The following is a 975-nucleotide window of genomic DNA, read 5'->3' as shown; positions in this document are numbered from 1 at the left end:
AGAAATGTTTCAAAATAAACTAATAAGTATTTTAGCTGCCACCTCGTGACATTATCGCCCCAAACAGCTGGGAGTATAGTAATGTGTTTAGCTTATTAGCATCATGGCATGTATTTAAAGAAACGTTAAAGTTAGACGACGGTATGGGTGAAATAATTTTGCTGACATTATCTATATCAAAAATAAAAGAAAATACAGACTATGAATAAAAATATCATGCAAGATGAGTCAATACAGGAAACACCTCTTGCACACTGACATATACAAGAACATCTACGGCAAGGACAAGTAATGACCATTTAAGTAAACATGAATAAAGTGCATATGGCATAGGGACTTAAAACATGGAACCTTTAACCTACCCAAGTTATATTCAAAATCTAATAGCACGTTCTGCAGTGCTGTACGAAGGCAGACCAATTACTCAAAGCGGCAGAGACTAATGCATGTGAAGATTATATGCTACTTCTCAAGTACTTATCCCTACCATGGCTTATGTCTGACCGGGAAAGGAAATCGAATGAATATGAATACACACGAGCGTAGCAGTGTCGGAGCAATAACTGCTACAAGCTGCTTGGGTATAAACCACTGTCCACAAAGGGAGGAGTTACCCAGCGAGAGAGCGCAGGGGCTTTGGTCACTAAGTTCAAAGGCAACATGGCCACGAGGGCAGTTGGAATGTCAAAAGAGGTGAAAAGGTACACAGGTTCAGAGCGCGGGCGTGGCATGAAACGTGGCATGGACCTTTTGCTACTACAAGTGAGGTCGTTTCTCATCCTTAATTCAAGAATCCCACTGCAACTCTGGGTATCCTTCAGGGACCCTCAGGCGGGAGGACCAAAGGGAGGAGCGAGGAGCTGCGTCGTAATGAACCTTAATAAGTTGATTGGCAGACCAAATAACTATAATTAGCGATAATCAGGACCTCCAGGGACAAAGTTCAAAAGCTCGTGAGAAGACTTGACGAGCGCT

The sequence above is a fragment of the Penaeus monodon genome, chromosome 30 (genome assembly GCF_015228065.2).
Source record: "Penaeus monodon isolate SGIC_2016 chromosome 30, NSTDA_Pmon_1, whole genome shotgun sequence".
NCBI lineage: Eukaryota > Metazoa > Arthropoda > Malacostraca > Decapoda > Penaeidae > Penaeus > Penaeus monodon.
Note: the sequence above shows the minus strand (reverse complement) of the source record.